Genomic DNA, 18,491 nt, shown 5'->3' on the forward strand with positions numbered 1-18,491 from the left:
TAGAGAACATCATAGACACATACAAAACAGAGAATTTTTAAATCCATGTTAGGAATAAACAAAAATGTCATCCTTTGGCTGATGCAGCATTTCTCTATATGGCATACATAGAAAACTTTTTCTCAAATATAGCAATATGGCAAATCTAAGAAATGCTAAGGCAAATTAATCAATCAGGACATTTATTTGGTGATTGAATCTACTATGGGGGACTAAGTTTTAAGACGAGAAGAAGAACAGACCTTTACTCTCATTAGTGCACACTGATGAAGAAAATTCTTAAAACCAGAATATCTTAAAACCATAGCACAAGTGATGGATCACTGCATTCTTATTGCAACTTTTCCTATTTCCAAATGTTTGACAAACATCTCTCCAGTTGAAAACTGATTTGAAACAGTTTCAAAATTAGATTGGAGTGAAGAAACCACTGAAGATGATGGGATTTATACAAAGTTTAAATATAGATAAGCTATCCTAAAATTCAACTTTAAGGAAATTGAACAAAGTTAGGTCCCACCAAGAATTGAAATCAGATTACTGGATTCAAAGTCCAAAGTGCTCACCATTACACCATGGAACCCATTATTAGAGAGTCTTCCTCTACTCAATATTGCTGATCTTTGAAATACTGAATGTTCTCCTGTTTTAGGTACATTTGGCATTTTTGTGTTTGCCAATGCTTTTATGTTTGGCCGGTTAGCTCAGTTGGTTAGAGCGTGGTGCTAATAATGCCAAGGTCATGTGTTCGATCCCCATACGGGCCATGTGATTTTTATTGTTGTCCTACAAGAAATGCCAAGAAGGGATTTTATCCAGCGGCAAAGTGCATGAAGTGTGGAATGAATGCATTGGCTACAGTTAGCAGCCCTTGAAACTTGCTAGAGAACATCATAGACACATACAAAACAGAGAATTTTTAAATCCATGTTAGGAATAAACAAAAATGTCATCCTTTGGCTGATGCAGCATTTCTCTATATGGCATACATAGAAAACTTTTTCTCAAATATAGCAATATGGCAAATCTAAGAAATGCTAAGGCAAATTAATCAATCAGGACATTTATTTGGTGATTGAATCTACTATGGGGGACTAAGTTTTAAGACGAGAAGAAGAACAGACCTTTACTCTCATTAGTGCACACTGAAGAAGAAAATTCTTAAAACCAGAATATCTTAAAACCATAGCACAAGTGATGGATCACTGCATTCTTATTGCAACTTTTCCTATTTCCAAATGTTTGACAAACATCTCTCCAGTTGAAAACTGATTTGAAACAGTTTCAAAATTAGTTTGGAGTGAAGAAACCACTGAAGATGATGGGATTTATACAAAGTTTAAATATAGATAAGCTATCCTAAAATTCAACTTTAAGGAAATTGAACAAAGTTAGGTCCCACCAAGATTTGAAATCAGATTACTGGATTCAAAGTCCAAAGTGCTCACCATTACACCATGGAACCCATTATTAGAGAGTCTTCCTCTACTCAATATTGCTGATCTTTGAAATACTGAATGTTCTCCTGTTTTAGGTACATTTGGCATTTTTGTGTTTGCTGATGCTTTTATGTTTGGCCGGTTAGCTCAGTTGGTTAGAGCGTGGTGCTAATAACGCCAAGGTCATGTGTTCGATCCCCATACGGGCCATGTGCTTTTTCTTGTTGTCCTACAAGAAATGCCAAGAAGGGATTTTATCCAGCGGCAAAGTGCATGAAGTGTGGGATGAATGCATTGGCTACAGTTAGCAGCCCTTGAAACTTGCTAGAGAACATCATAGACACATACAAAACAGAGAATTTTTAAATCCATGTTAGGAATAAACAAAAATGTCATCCTTTGGCTGATGCAGCATTTCTCTATATGGCATACATAAAAAACTTTTTCTCAAATATAGCAATATGGCAAATCTAAGAAATGCTAAGGCAAATTAATCAATCAGGACATTTATTTGGTGATTGAATCTACTATGGGGGACTAAGTTTTAAGAAGAGAAGAAGAACAGACCTTTACTCTCATTAGTGCACACTGAAGAAGAAAATTCTTAAGACCAGAATATCTTAAAACCATAGCACAAGTGATGGATCACTGCATTCTTATTGCAACTTTTCCTATTTCCAAATGTTTGACAAACATCTCTCCAGTTGAAAACTGATTTGAAACAGCTTCAAAATTCGTTTGGAGTAAAAAAACCACTGAAGATGATGGGATTTATACAAAGTTTAAATATAGATAAGCTATCCTAAAATTCAACTTTAAGGAAATTGAACAAAGTTAGGTCCCACCAAGATTTGAAATCAGATTACTGGATTCAAAGTCCAAAGTGCTCACCATTACACCATGGAACCCATTATTAGAGAATCTTCCTCTACTCAATATTGCTGATCTTTGAAATACTGAATGTTCTCCTGTTTTAGGTACATTTGGCATTTTTGTGTTTGCTGATGCTTTTATGTTTGGCCGGTTAGCTCAGTTGGTTAGAGCGTGGTGCTAATAACGCCAAGGTCATGTGTTCGATCCCCATACGGGCCATGTGCTTTTTCTTGTTGTCCTACAAGAAATGCCAAGAAGGATTTTATCCAGCGGCAAAGTGCATGAAGTGTGGGATGAATGCATTGGCTACAGTTAGCAGCCCTTGAAACTTGCTAGAGAACATCATAGACACATACAAAACAGAGAATTTTTAAATCCATGTTAGGAATAAACAAAAATGTCATCCTTTGGCTGATGCAGCATTTCTCTATATGGCATACATAAAAAACTTTTTCTCAAATATAGCAATATGGCAAATCTAAGAAATGCTAAGGCAAATTAATCAATCAGGACATTTATTTGGTGATTGAATCTACTATGGGGGACTAAGTTTTAAGAAGAGAAGAAGAACAGACCTTTACTCTCATTAGTGCACACTGAAGAAGAAAATTCTTAAGACCAGAATATCTTAAAAACATAGCACAAGTGATGGATCACTGCATTCTTATTGCAACTTTTCCTATTTCCAAATGTTTGACAAACATCTCTCCAGTTGAAAACTGATTTGAAACAGCTTCAAAATTCGTTTGGAGTAAAAAAACCACTGAAGATGATGGGATTTATACAAAGTTTAAATATAGATAAGCTATCCTAAAATTCAACTTTAAGGAAATTGAACAAAGTTAGGTCCCACCAAGATTTGAAATCAGATTACTGGATTCAAAGTCCAAAGTGCTCACCATTACACCATGGAACCCATTATTAGAGAATCTTCCTCTACTCAATATTGCTGATCTTTGAAATACTGAATGTTCTCCTGTTTTAGGTACATTTGGCATTTTTGTGTTTGCTGATGCTTTTATGTTTGGCCGGTTAGCTCAGTTGGTTAGAGCGTGGTGCTAATAACACCAAGGTCATGTGTTTGATCCCCATACGGGCCATGTGATTTTTATTGTTGTCCTACAAGAAATGCCAAGAAGGGATTTTATCCAGCGGCAAAGTGCATGAAGTGTGGGATGAATGCATTGGCTACAGTTAGCAGCCCTTGAAACTTGCTAGAGAACATCATAGACACATACAAAACAGAGAATTTTTAAATCCATGTTAGGAATAAACAAAAATGTCATCCTTTGGCTGATGCAGCATTTCTCTATATGGCATACATAGAAAACTTTTTCTCAAATATAGCAATATGGCAAATCTAAGAAATGCTAAGGCAAATTAATCAATCAGGACATTTATTTGGTGATTGAATCTACTATGGGGGACTAAGTTTTAAGACGAGAAGAAGAACAGACCTTTACTCTCATTAGTGCACACTGATGAAGAAAATTCTTAAAACCAGAATATCTTAAAACCATAGCACAAGTGATGGATCACTGCATTCTTATTGCAACTTTTCCTATTTCCAAATGTTTGACAAACATCTCTCCAGTTGAAAACTGATTTGAAACAGTTTCAAAATTAGATTGGAGTGAAGAAACCACTGAAGATGATGGGATTTATACAAAGTTTAAATATAGATAAGCTATCCTAAAATTCAACTTTAAGGAAATTGAACAAAGTTAGGTCCCACCAAGAATTGAAATCAGATTACTGGATTCAAAGTCCAAAGTGCTCACCATTACACCATGGAACCCATTATTAGAGAGTCTTCCTCTACTCAATATTGCTGATCTTTGAAATACTGAATGTTCTCCTGTTTTAGGTACATTTGGCATTTTTGTGTTTGCTGATGCTTTTATGTTTGGCCGGTTAGCTCAGTTGGTTAGAGTGTGGTGCTAATAACGCCAAGGTCATGTGTTCGATCCCCATACGGGCCATGTGCTTTTTCTTGTTGTCCTACAAGAAATGCCAAGAAGGGATTTTATCCAGCGGCAAAGTGCATGAAGTGTGGGATGAATGCATTGGCTACAGTTAGCAGCCCTTGAAACTTGCTAGAGAACATCATAGACACATACAAAACAGAGAATTTTTAAATCCATGTTAGGAATAAACAAAAATGTCATCCTTTGGCTGATGCAGCATTTCTCTATATGGCATACATAAAAAACTTTTTCTCAAATATAGCAATATGGCAAATCTAAGAAATGCTAAGGCAAATTAATCAATCAGGACATTTATTTGGTGATTGAATCTACTATGGGGGACTAAGTTTTAAGAAGAGAAGAAGAACAGACCTTTACTCTCATTAGTGCACACTGAAGAAGAAAATTCTTAAGACCAGAATATCTTAAAACCATAGCACAAGTGATGGATCACTGCATTCTTATTGCAACTTTTCCTATTTCCAAATGTTTGACAAACATCTCTCCAGTTGAAAACTGATTTGAAACAGCTTCAAAATTCGTTTGGAGTAAAAAAACCACTGAAGATGATGGGATTTATACAAAGTTTAAATATAGATAAGCTATCCTAAAATTCAACTTTAAGGAAATTGAACAAAGTTAGGTCCCACCAAGATTTGAAATCAGATTACTGGATTCAAAGTCCAAAGTGCTCACCATTACACCATGGAACCCATTATTAGAGAATCTTCCTCTACTCAATATTGCTGATCTTTGAAATACTGAATGTTCTCCTGTTTTAGGTACATTTGGCATTTTTGTGTTTGCTGATGCTTTTATGTTTGGCCGGTTAGCTCAGTTGGTTAGAGCGTGGTGCTAATAACACCAAGGTCATGTGTTCGATCCCCATACGGGCCATGTGATTTTTATTGTTGTCCTACAAGAAATGCCAAGAAGGGATTTTATCCAGCGGCAAAGTGCATGAAGTGTGGAATGAATGCATTGGCTACAGTTAGCAGCCCTTGAAACTTGCTAGAGAACATCATAGACACATACAAAACAGAGAATTTTTAAATCCATGTTAGGAATAAACAAAAATGTCATCCTTTGGCTGATGCAGCATTTCTCTATATGGCATACATAGAAAACTTTTTCTCAAATATAGCAATATGGCAAATCTAAGAAATGCTAAGGCAAATTAATCAATCAGGACATTTATTTGGTGATTGAATCTACTATGGGGTACTAAGTTTTAAGACGAGAAGAAGAACAGACCTTTACTCTCATTAGTGCACACTGAAGAAGAAAATTCTTAAAACCAGAATATCTTAAAACCATAGCACAAGTGATGGATCACTGCATTCTTATTGCAACTTTTCCTATTTCCAAATGTTTGACAAACATCTCTCCAGTTGAAAACTGATTTGAAACAGTTTCAAAATTAGTTTGGAGTGAAGAAACCACTGAAGATGATGGGATTTATACAAAGTTTAAATATAGATAAGCTATCCTAAAATTCAACTTTAAGGAAATTGAACAAAGTTAGGTCACACCAAGATTTGAAATCAGATTACTGGATTCAAAGTCCAAAGTGCTCACCATTACACCATGGAACCCATTATTAGAGAGTCTTCCTCTACTCAATATTGCTGATCTTTGAAATACTGAATGTTCTCCTGTTTTAGGTACATTTGGCATTTTTGTGTTTGCTGATGCTTTTATGTTTGGCTGGTTAGCTCAGTTGGTTAGAGCGTGGTGCTAATAACACCAAGGTCATGTGTTCGATCCCCATACGGGCCATGTGCTTTTTCTTGTTGTCCTACAAGAAATGCCAAGAAGGGATTTTATCCAGCGGCAAAGTGCATGAAGTGTGGGATGAATGCATTGGCTACAGTTAGCAGCCCTTGAAACTTGCTAGAGAACATCATAGACACATACAAAACAGAGAATTTTTAAATCCATGTTAGGAATAAACAAAAATGTCATCCTTTGGCTGATGCAGCATTTCTCTATATGGCATACATAAAAAACTTTTTCTCAAATATAGCAATATGGCAAATCTAAGAAATGCTAAGGCAAATTAATCAATCAGGACATTTATTTGGTGATTGAATCTACTATGGGGGACTAAGTTTTAAGAAGAGAAGAAGAACAGACCTTTACTCTCATTAGTGCACACTGAAGAAGAAAATTCTTAACACCAGAATATCTTAAAACCATAGCACAAGTGATGGATCACTGCATTCTTATTGCAACTTTTCCTATTTCCAAATGTTTGACAAACATCTCTCCAGTTGAAAACTGATTTGAAACAGTTTCAAAATTAGTTTGGAGTGAAGAAACCACTGAAGATGATGGGATTTATACAAAGTTTAAATATAGATAAGCTATCCTAAAATTCAACTTTAAGGAAATTGAACAAAGTTAGGTCACACCAAGATTTGAAATCAGATTACTGGATTCAAAGTCCAAAGTGCTCACCATTACACCATGGAACCCATTATTAGAGAGTCTTCCTCTACTCAATATTGCTGATCTTTGAAATACTGAATGTTCTCCTGTTTTAGGTACATTTGGCATTTTTGTGTTTGCTGATGCTTTTATGTTTGGCCGGTTAGCTCAGTTGGTTAGAGCGTGGTGCTAATAACACCAAGGTCATGTGTTCGATCCCCATACGGGCCATGTGCTTTTTCTTGTTGTCCTACAAGAAATGCCAAGAAGGGATTTTATCCAGCGGCAAAGTGCATGAAGTGTGGGATGAATGCATTGGCTACAGTTAGCAGCCCTTGAAACTTGCTAGAGAACATCATAGACACATACAAAACAGAGAATTTTTAAATCCATGTTAGGAATAAACAAAAATGTCATCCTTTGGCTGATGCAGCATTTCTCTATATGGCATACACAAAAAACTTTTTCTCAAATATAGCAATATGGCAAATCTAAGAAATGCTAAGGCAAATTAATCAATCAGGACATTTATTTGGTGATTGAATCTACTATGGGGGACTAAGTTTTAAGAAGAGAAGAAGAACAGACCTTTACTCTCATTAGTGCACACTGAAGAAGAAAATTCTTAACACCAGAATATCTTAAAACCATAGCACAAGTGATGGATCACTGCATTCTTATTGCAACTTTTCCTATTTCCAAATGTTTGACAAACATCTCTCCAGTTGAAAACTGATTTGAAACAGCTTCAAAATTCGTTTGGAGTAAAAAAACCACTGAAGATGATGGGATTTATACAAAGTTTAAATATAGATAAGCTATCCTAAAATTCAACTTTAAGGAAATTGAACAAAGTTAGGTCCCACCAAGATTTGAAATCAGATTACTGGATTCAAAGTCCAAAGTGCTCACCATTACACCATGGAACCCATTATTAGAGAGTCTTCCTCTACTCAATATTGCTGATCTTTGAAATACTGAATGTTCTCCTGTTTTAGGTACATTTGGCATTTTTGTGTTTGCTGATGCTTTTATGTTTGGCCGGTTAGCTCAGTTGGTTAGAGCGTGGTGCTAATAACGCCAAGGTCATGTGTTCGATCCCCATACAGGCCATGTGCTTTTTCTTGTTGTCCTACAAGAAATGCCAAGAAGGTATTTTATCCAGCGGCAAAGTGCATGAAGTGTGGGATGAATGCATTGGCTACAGTTAGCAGCCCTTGAAACTTGCTAGAGAACATCATAGACACATACAAAACAGAGAATTTTTAAATCCATGTTAGGAATAAACAAAAATGTCATCCTTTGGCTGATGCAGCATTTCTCTATATGGCATACATAGAAAACTTTTTCTCAAATATAGCAATATGGCAAATCTAAGAAATGCTAAGGCAAATTAATCAATCAGGACATTTATTTGGTGATTGAATCTACTATGGGGTACTAAGTTTTAAGACGAGAAGAAGAACAGACCTTTACTCTCATTAGTGCACACTGAAGAAGAAAATTCTTAAAACCAGAATATCTTAAAACCATAGCACAAGTGATGGATCACTGCATTCTTATTGCAACTTTTCCTATTTCCAAATGTTTGACAAACATCTCTCCAGTTGAAAACTGATTTGAAACAGTTTCAAAATTAGTTTGGAGTGAAGAAACCACTGAAGATGATGGGATTTATACAAAGTTTAAATATAGATAAGCTATCCTAAAATTCAACTTTAAGGAAATTGAACAAAGTTAGGTCACACCAAGATTTGAAATCAGATTACTGGATTCAAAGTCCAAAGTGCTCACCATTACACCATGGAACCCATTATTAGAGAGTCTTCCTCTACTCAATATTGCTGATCTTTGAAATACTGAATGTTCTCCTGTTTTAGGTACATTTGGCATTTTTGTGTTTGCTGATGCTTTTATGTTTGGCCGGTTAGCTCAGTTGGTTAGAGCGTGGTGCTAATAACACCAAGGTCATGTGTTCGATCCCCATACGGGCCATGTGCTTTTTCTTGTTGTCCTACAAGAAATGCCAAGAAGGGATTTTATCCAGCGGCAAAGTGCATGAAGTGTGGGATGAATGCATTGGCTACAGTTAGCAGCCCTTGAAACTTGCTAGAGAACATCATAGACACATACAAAACAGAGAATTTTTAAATCCATGTTAGGAATAAACAAAAATGTCATCCTTTGGCTGATGCAGCATTTCTCTATATGGCATACATAAAAAACTTTTTCTCAAATATAGCAATATGGCAAATCTAAGAAATGCTAAGGCAAATTAATCAATCAGGACATTTATTTGGTGATTGAATCTACTATGGGGGACTAAGTTTTAAGAAGAGAAGAAGAGACCTTTACTCTCATTAGTGCACACTGAAGAAGAAAATTCTTAAGACCAGAATATCTTAAAACCATAGCACAAGTGATGGATCACTGCATTCTTATTGCAACTTTTCCTATTTCCAAATGTTTGACAAACATCTCTCCAGTTGAAAACTGATTTGAAACAGTTTCAAAATTAGTTTGGAGTGAAGAAACCACTGAAGATGATGGGATTTATACAAAGTTTAAATATAGATAAGCTATCCTAAAATTCAACTTTAAGGAAATTGAACAAAGTTAGGTCACACCAAGATTTGAAATCAGATTACTGGATTCAAAGTCCAAAGTGCTCACCATTACACCATGGAACCCATTATTAGAGAGTCTTCCTCTACTCAATATTGCTGATCTTTGAAATACTGAATGTTCTCCTGTTTTAGGTACATTTGGCATTTTTGTGTTTGCTGATGCTTTTATGTTTGGCCGGTTAGCTCAGTTGGTTAGAGCGTGGTGCTAATAACACCAAGGTCATGTGTTCGATCCCCATACGGGCCATGTGCTTTTTCTTGTTGTCCTACAAGAAATGCCAAGAAGGGATTTTATCCAGCGGCAAAGTGCATGAAGTGTGGGATGAATGCATTGGCTACAGTTAGCAGCCCTTGAAACTTGCTAGAGAACATCATAGACACATACAAAACAGAGAATTTTTAAATCCATGTTAGGAATAAACAAAAATGTCATCCTTTGGCTGATGCAGCATTTCTCTATATGGCATACATAAAAAACTTTTTCTCAAATATAGCAATATGGCAAATCTAAGAAATGCTAAGGCAAATTAATCAATCAGGACATTTATTTGGTGATTGAATCTACTATGGGGGACTAAGTTTTAAGAAGAGAAGAAGAACAGACCTTTACTCTCATTAGTGCACACTGAAGAAGAAAATTCTTAACACCAGAATATCTTAAAACCATAGCACAAGTGATGGATCACTGCATTCTTATTGCAACTTTTCCTATTTCCAAATGTTTGACAAACATCTCTCCAGTTGAAAACTGATTTGAAACAGCTTCAAAATTCGTTTGGAGTAAAAAAACCACTGAAGATGATGGGATTTATACAAAGTTTAAATATAGATAAGCTATCCTAAAATTCAACTTTAAGGAAATTGAACAAAGTTAGGTCCCACCAAGATTTGAAATCAGATTACTGGATTCAAAGTCCAAAGTGCTCACCATTACACCATGGAACCCATTATTAGAGAGTCTTCCTCTACTCAATATTGCTGATCTTTGAAATACTGAATGTTCTCCTGTTTTAGGTACATTTGGCATTTTTGTGTTTGCTGATGCTTTTATGTTTGGCCGGTTAGCTCAGTTGGTTAGAGCGTGGTGCTAATAACGCCAAGGTCATGTGTTCGATCCCCATACGGGCCATGTGCTTTTTCTTGTTGTCCTACAAGAAATGCCAAGAAGGGATTTTATCCAGCGGCAAAGTGCATGAAGTGTGGGATGAATGCATTGGCTACAGTTAGCAGCCCATGAAACTTGCTAGAGAACATCATAGACACATACAAAACAGAGAATTTTTAAATCCATGTTAGGAATAAACAAAAATGTCATCCTTTGGCTGATGCAGCATTTCTCTATATGGCATACATAGAAAACTTTTTCTCAAATATAGCAATATGGCAAATCTAAGAAATGCTAAGGCAAATTAATCAATCAGGACATTTATTTGGTGATTGAATCTACTATGGGGGACTAAGTTTTAAGACGAGAAGAAGAACAGACCTTTACTCTCATTAGTGCACACTGATGAAGAAAATTCTTAAAACCAGAATATCTTAAAACCATAGCACAAGTGATGGATCACTGCATTCTTATTGCAACTTTTCCTATTTCCAAATGTTTGACAAACATCTCTCCAGTTGAAAACTGATTTGAAACAGTTTCAAAATTAGATTGGAGTGAAGAAACCACTGAAGATGATGGGATTTATACAAAGTTTAAATATAGATAAGCTATCCTAAAATTCAACTTTAAGGAAATTGAACAAAGTTAGGTCCCACCAAGAATTGAAATCAGATTACTGGATTCAAAGTCCAAAGTGCTCACCATTACACCATGGAACCCATTATTAGAGAGTCTTCCTCTACTCAATATTGCTGATCTTTGAAATACTGAATGTTCTCCTGTTTTAGGTACATTTGGCATTTTTGTGTTTGCTGATGCTTTTATGTTTGGCCGGTTAGCTCAGTTGGTTAGAGCGTGGTGCTAATAATGCCAAGGTCATGTGTTCGATCCCCATACGGGCCATGTGATTTTTATTGTTGTCCTACAAGAAATGCCAAGAAGGGATTTTATCCAGCGGCAAAGTGCATGAAGTGTGGAATGAATGCATTGGCTACAGTTAGCAGCCCTTGAAACTTGCTAGAGAACATCATAGACACATACAAAACAGAGAATTTTTAAATCCATGTTAGGAATAAACAAAAATGTCATCCTTTGGCTGATGCAGCATTTCTCTATATGGCATACATAGAAAACTTTTTCTCAAATATAGCAATATGGCAAATCTAAGAAATGCTAAGGCAAATTAATCAATCAGGACATTTATTTGGTGATTGAATCTACTATGGGGTACTAAGTTTTAAGACGAGAAGAAGAACAGACCTTTACTCTCATTAGTGCACACTGAAGAAGAAAATTCTTAAAACCAGAATATCTTAAAACCATAGCACAAGTGATGGATCACTGCATTCTTATTGCAACTTTTCCTATTTCCAAATGTTTGACAAACATCTCTCCAGTTGAAAACTGATTTGAAACAGTTTCAAAATTAGTTTGGAGTGAAGAAACCACTGAAGATGATGGGATTTATACAAAGTTTAAATATAGATAAGCTATCCTAAAATTCAACTTTAAGGATATTGAACAAAGTTAGGTCACACCAAGATTTGAAATCAGATTACTGGATTCAAAGTCCAAAGTGCTCACCATTACACCATGGAACCCATTATTAGAGAGTCTTCCTCTACTCAATATTGCTGATCTTTGAAATACTGAATGTTCTCCTGTTTTAGGTACATTTGGCATTTTTGTGTTTGCTGATGCTTTTATGTTTGGCCGGTTAGCTCAGTTGGTTAGAGCGTGGTGCTAATAACACCAAGGTCATGTGTTCGATCCCCATACGGGCCATGTGCTTTTTCTTGTTGTCCTACAAGAAATGCCAAGAAGGGATTTTATCCAGCGGCAAAGTGCATGAAGTGTGGGATGAATGCATTGGCTACAGTTAGCAGCCCTTGAAACTTGCTAGAGAACATCATAGACACATACAAAACAGAGAATTTTTAAATCCATGTTAGGAATAAACAAAAATGTCATCCTTTGGCTGATGCAGCATTTCTCTATATGGCATACATAAAAAACTTTTTCTCAAATATAGCAATATGGCAAATCTAAGAAATGCTAAGGCAAATTAATCAATCAGGACATTTATTTGGTGATTGAATCTACTATGGGGGACTAAGTTTTAAGAAGAGAAGAAGAACAGACCTTTACTCTCATTAGTGCACACTGAAGAAGAAAATTCTTAAAACCAGAATATCTTAAAACCATAGCACAAGTGATGGATCACTGCATTCTTATTGCAACTTTTCCTATTTCCAAATGTTTGACAAACATCTCTCCAGTTGAAAACTGATTTGAAACAGCTTCAAAATTCGTTTGGAGTAAAAAAAACCACTGAAGATGATGGGATTTATACAAAGTTTAAATATAGATAAGCTATCCTAAAATTCAACTTTAAGGAAATTGAACAAAGTTAGGTCCCACCAAGACTTGAAATCAGATTACTGGATTCAAAGTCCAAAGTGCTCACCATTACACCATGGAACCCATTATTAGAGAATCTTCCTCTACTCAATATTGCTGATCTTTGAAATACTGAATGTTCTCCTGTTTTAGGTACATTTGGCATTTTTGTGTTTGCTGATGCTTTTATGTTTGGCCGGTTAGCTCAGTTGGTTAGAGCGTGGTGCTAATAACACCAAGGTCATGTGTTTGATCCCCATACGGGCCATGTGATTTTTATTGTTGTCCTACAAGAAATGCCAAGAAGGGATTTTATCCAGCGGCAAAGTGCATGAAGTGTGGGATGAATGCATTGGCTACAGTTAGCAGCCCTTGAAACTTGCTAGAGAACATCATAGACACATACAAAACAGAGAATTTTTAAATCCATGTTAGGAATAAACAAAAATGTCATCCTTTGGCTGATGCAGCATTTCTCTATATGGCATACATAAAAAACTTTTTCTCAAATATAGCAATATGGCAAATCTAAGAAATGCTAAGGCAAATTAATCAATCAGGACATTTATTTGGTGATTGAATCTACTATGGGGGACTAAGTTTTAAGAAGAGAAGAAGAACAGACCTTTACTCTCATTAGTGCACACTGAAGAAGAAAATTCTTAAGACCAGAATATCTTAAAACCATAGCACAAGTGATGGATCACTGCATTCTTATTGCAACTTTTCCTATTTCCAAATGTTTGACAAACATCTCTCCAGTTGAAAACTGATTTGAAACAGCTTCAAAATTCGTTTGGAGTAAAAAAACCACTGAAGATGATGGGATTTATACAAAGTTTAAATATAGATAAGCTATCCTAAAATTCAACTTTAAGGAAATTGAACAAAGTTAGGTCCCACCAAGATTTGAAATCAGATTACTGGATTCAAAGTCCAAAGTGCTCACCATTACACCATGGAACCCATTATTAGAGAATCTTCCTCTACTCAATATTGCTGATCTTTGAAATACTGAATGTTCTCCTGTTTTAGGTACATTTGGCATTTTTGTGTTTGCTGATGCTTTTATGTTTGGCCGGTTAGCTCAGTTGGTTAGAGCGTGGTGCTAATAACACCAAGGTCATGTGTTTGATCCCCATACGGGCCATGTGATTTTTATTGTTGTCCTACAAGAAATGCCAAGAAGGGATTTTATCCAGCGGCAAAGTGCATGAAGTGTGGGATGAATGCATTGGCTACAGTTAGCAGCCCTTGAAACTTGCTAGAGAACATCATAGACACATACAAAACAGAGAATTTTTAAATCCATGTTAGGAATAAACAAAAATGTCATCCTTTGGCTGATGCAGCATTTCTCTATATGGCATACATAGAAAACTTTTTCTCAAATATAGCAATATGGCAAATCTAAGAAATGCTAAGGCAAATTAATCAATCAGGACATTTATTTGGTGATTGAATCTACTATGGGGGACTAAGTTTTAAGAAGAGAAGAAGAACAGACCTTTACTCTCATTAGTGCACACTGATGAAGAAAATTCTTAAAACCAGAATATCTTAAAACCATAGCACAAGTGATGGATCACTGCATTCTTATTGCAACTTTTCCTATTTCCAAATGTTTGACAAACATCTCTCCAGTTGAAAACTGATTTGAAACAGTTTCAAAATTAGATTGGAGTGAAGAAACCACTGAAGATGATGGGATTTATACAAAGTTTAAATATAGATAAGCTATCCTAAAATTCAACTTTAAGGAAATTGAACAAAGTTAGGTCCCACCAAGAATTGAAATCAGATTACTGGATTCAAAGTCCAAAGTGCTCACCATTACACCATGGAACCCATTATTAGAGAATCTTCCTCTACTCAATATTGCTGATCTTTGAAATACTGAATGTTCTCCTGTTTTAGGTACATTTGGCATTTTTGTGTTTGCTGATGCTTTTATGTTTGGCTGGTTAGCTCAGTTGGTTAGAGCGTGGTGCTAATAACACCAAGGTCATGTGTTCGATCCCCATACGGGCCATGTGATTTTTATTGTTGTCCTACAAGAAATGCCAAGAAGGGATTTTATCCAGCGGCAAAGTGCATGAAGTGTGGGATGAATGCATTGGCTACAGTTAGCAGCCCTTGAAACTTGCTAGAGAACATCATAGACACATACAAAACAGAGAATTTTTAAATCCATGTTAGGAATAAACAAAAATGTCATCCTTTGGCTGATGCAGCATTTCTCTATATGGCATACATAGAAAACTTTTTCTCAAATATAGCAATATGGCAAATCTAAGAAATGCTAAGGCAAATTAATCAATCAGGACATTTATTTGGTGATTGAATCTACTATGGGGTACTAAGTTTTAAGACGAGAAGAAGAACAGACCTTTACTCTCATTAGTGCACACTGAAGAAGAAAATTCTTAAGACCAGAATATCTTAAAACCATAGCACAAGTGATGGATCACTGCATTCTTATTGCAACTTTTCCTATTTCCAAATGTTTGACAAACATCTCTCCAGTTGAAAACTGATTTGAAACAGCTTCAAAATTCGTTTGGAGTAAAAAAACCACTGAAGATGATGGGATTTATACAAAGTTTAAATATAGATAAGCTATCCTAAAATTCAACTTTAAGGAAATTGAACAAAGTTAGGTCCCACCAAGATTTTAAATCAGATTACTGGATTCAAAGTCCAAAGTGCTCACCATTACACCATGGAACCCATTATTAGAGAATCTTCCTCTACTCAATATTGCTGATCTTTGAAATACTGAATGTTCTCCTGTTTTAGGTACATTTGGCATTTTTGTGTTTGCTGATGCTTTTATGCTTGGCCGGTTAGCTCAGTTGGTTAGAGCGTGGTGCTAATAACACCAAGGTCATGTGTTTGATCCCCATACGGGCCATGTGATTTTTCTTGTTGTCCTACAAGAAATGCCAAGAAGGGATTTTATCCAGCGGCAAAGTGCATGAAGTGTGGGATGAATGCATTGGCTACAGTTAGCAGCCCTTGAAACTTGCTAGAGAACATCATAGACACATACAAAACAGAGAATTTTTAAATCCATGTTAGGAATAAACAAAAATGTCATCCTTTGGCTGATGCAGCATTTCTCTATATGGCATACATAAAAAACTTTTTCTCAAATATAGCAATATGGCAAATCTAAGAAATGCTAAGGCAAATTAATCAATCAGGACATTTATTTGGTGATTGAATCTACTATGGGGGACTAAGTTTTAAGAAGAGAAGAAGAACAGACCTTTACTCTCATTAGTGCACACTGAAGAAGAAAATTCTTAAGACCAGAATATCTTAAAACCATAGCACAAGTGATGGATCACTGCATTCTTATTGCAACTTTTCCTATTTCCAAATGTTTGACAAACATCTCTCCAGTTGAAAACTGATTTGAAACAGCTTCAAAATTCGTTTGGAGTAAAAAAACCACTGAAGATGATGGGATTTATACAAAGTTTAAATATAGATAAGCTATCCTAAAATTCAACTTTAAGGAAATTGAACAAAGTTAGGTCCCACCAAGATTTGAAATCAGATTACTGGATTCAAAGTCCAAAGTGCTCACCATTACACCATGGAACCCATTATTAGAGAATCTTCCTCTACTCAATATTGCTGATCTTTGAAATACTGAATGTTCTCCTGTTTTAGGTACATTTGGCATTTTTGTGTTTGCTGATGCTTTTATGTTTGGCCGGTTAGCTCAGTTGGTTAGAGCGTGGTGCTAATAACACCAAGGTCATGTGTTTGATCCCCATACGGGCCATGTGATTTTTATTGTTGTCCTACAAGAAATGCCAAGAAGGGATTTTATCCAGCGGCAAAGTGCATGAAGTGTGGGATGAATGCATTGGCTACAGTTAGCAGCCCTTGAAACTTGCTAGAGAACATCATAGACACATACAAAACAGAGAATTTTTAAATCCATGTTAGGAATAAACAAAAATGTCATCCTTTGGCTGATGCAGCATTTCTCTATATGGCATACATAGAAAACTTTTTCTCAAATATAGCAATATGGCAAATCTAAGAAATGCTAAGGCAAATTAATCAATCAGGACATTTATTTGGTGATTGAATCTACTATGGGGGACTAAGTTTTAAGAAGAGAAGAAGAACAGACCTTTACTCTCATTAGTGCACACTGATGAAGAAAATTCTTAAAACCAGAATATCTTAAAACCATAGCACAAGTGATGGATCACTGCATTCTTATTGCAACTTTTCCTATTTCCAAATGTTTGACAAACATCTCTCCAGTTGAAAACTGATTTGAAACAGTTTCAAAATTAGATTGGAGTGAAGAAACCACTGAAGATGATGGGATTTATACAAAGTTTAAATATAGATAAGCTATCCTAAAATTCAACTTTAAGGAAATTGAACAAAGTTAGGTCCCACCAAGAATTGAAATCAGATTACTGGATTCAAAGTCCAAAGTGCTCACCATTACACCATGGAACCCATTATTAGAGAATCTTCCTCTACTCAATATTGCTGATCTTTGAAATACTGAATGTTCTCCTGTTTTAGGTACATTTGGCATTTTTGTGTTTGCTGATGCTTTTATGTTTGGCTGGTTAGCTCAGTTGGTTAGAGCGTGGTGCTAATAACACCAAGGTCATGTGTTCGATCCCCATACGGGCCATGTGCTTTTTCTTGTTGTCCTAAAAGAAATGCCAAGAAGGGATTTTATCCAGCGGCAAAGTGCATGAAGTGTGGGATGAATGCATTGGCTACAGTTAGCAGCCCTTGAAACTTGCTAGAGAACATCATAGACACATACAAAACAGAGAATTTTTAAATCCATGTTAGGAATAAACAAAAATGTCATCCTTTGGCTGATGCAGCATTTCTCTATATGGCATACATAGAAAACTTTTTCTCAAATATAGCAATATGGCAAATCTAAGAAATGCTAAGGCAAATTAATCAATCAGGACATTTATTTGGTGATTGAATCTACTATGGGGTACTAAGTTTTAAGACGAGAAGAAGAACAGACCTTTACTCTCATTAGTGCACACTGAAGAAGAAAATTCTTAAGACCAGAATATCTTAAAACCATAGCACAAGTGATGGATCACTGCATTCTTATTGCAACTTTTCCTATTTCCAAATGTTTGACAAACATCTCTCCAGTTGAAAACTGATTTGAAACAGCTTCAAAATTCGTTTGGAGTAAAAAAACCACTGAAGATGATGGGATTTATACAAAGTTTAAATATAGATAAGCTATCCTAAAATTCAACTTTAAGGAAATTGAACAAAGTTAGGTCCCACCAAGATTTTAAATCAGATTACTGGATTCAAAGTCCAAAGTGCTCACCATTACACCATGGAACCCATTATTAGAGAATCTTCCTCTACTCAATATTGCTGATCTTTGAAATACTGAATGTTCTCCTGTTTTAGGTACATTTGGCATTTTTGTGTTTGCTGATGCTTTTATGCTTGGCCGGTTAGCTCAGTTGGTTAGAGCGTGGTGCTAATAACACCAAGGTCATGTGTTTGATCCCCATACGGGCCATGTGATTTTTCTTGTTGTCCTACAAGAAATGCCAAGAAGGGATTTTATCCAGCGGCAAAGTGCATGAAGTGTGGGATGAATGCATTG

The 18,491-nt window shown here is 35.8% G+C and overlaps 5 non-coding genes across 5 annotated transcripts; all 5 read left to right on the forward strand.

The window, feature by feature from the left end:
- Positions 1-1,575: 1,575 nt before the first annotated feature.
- TRNAI-AAU (transfer RNA isoleucine (anticodon AAU)) lies at positions 1,576-1,649 on the forward strand. The gene has a single exon. It is a non-coding gene; the product is annotated as a tRNA-Ile (tRNA).
- An 808-nt stretch (positions 1,650-2,457) lies between these two features.
- TRNAI-AAU (transfer RNA isoleucine (anticodon AAU)) lies at positions 2,458-2,531 on the forward strand. The gene has a single exon. It is a non-coding gene; the product is annotated as a tRNA-Ile (tRNA).
- Positions 2,532-4,220: 1,689 nt separating this feature from the next.
- Positions 4,221-4,294, forward strand: TRNAI-AAU (transfer RNA isoleucine (anticodon AAU)). Its single transcript has one exon. It is a non-coding gene; the product is annotated as a tRNA-Ile (tRNA).
- A 3,454-nt stretch (positions 4,295-7,748) lies between these two features.
- Positions 7,749-7,822, forward strand: TRNAI-AAU (transfer RNA isoleucine (anticodon AAU)). The gene has a single exon. It is a non-coding gene; the product is annotated as a tRNA-Ile (tRNA).
- Positions 7,823-10,391: 2,569 nt separating this feature from the next.
- TRNAI-AAU (transfer RNA isoleucine (anticodon AAU)) lies at positions 10,392-10,465 on the forward strand. Its single transcript has one exon. It is a non-coding gene; the product is annotated as a tRNA-Ile (tRNA).
- Positions 10,466-18,491: the final 8,026 nt, after the last annotated feature.

Source organism: Taudactylus pleione, unplaced genomic scaffold (assembly GCF_031769625.1).
Source record: "Taudactylus pleione unplaced genomic scaffold, aTauple2 ptg000085l, whole genome shotgun sequence".
NCBI classification, from domain to species: Eukaryota; Metazoa; Chordata; class Amphibia; order Anura; family Myobatrachidae; genus Taudactylus; species Taudactylus pleione.